Genomic DNA, 200 nt, shown 5'->3' on the forward strand with positions numbered 1-200 from the left:
ATGCTGAGATTTTATTTACACCCCCCAAACATATCTCTGCATTAAGTCCCACTTGAAATGGTTTCTGTTGCCATGCCGGTGGGTTTAGCAACCATGAGGGCAACGTTAGCACTGCATCTTTTTATTTTGCTGAATCTTTATGGGGACAGTGTGCGATGCTGTCCTTGTTAAGTGCGGTAAATGAACGACTTTCAATTCAT

Source organism: Hippocampus bargibanti, linkage group LG06 (assembly GCF_051943395.1).
Source record: "Hippocampus bargibanti isolate YZ-2025 linkage group LG06, ASM5194339v1, whole genome shotgun sequence".
Classification (NCBI taxonomy): domain Eukaryota; kingdom Metazoa; phylum Chordata; class Actinopteri; order Syngnathiformes; family Syngnathidae; genus Hippocampus; species Hippocampus bargibanti.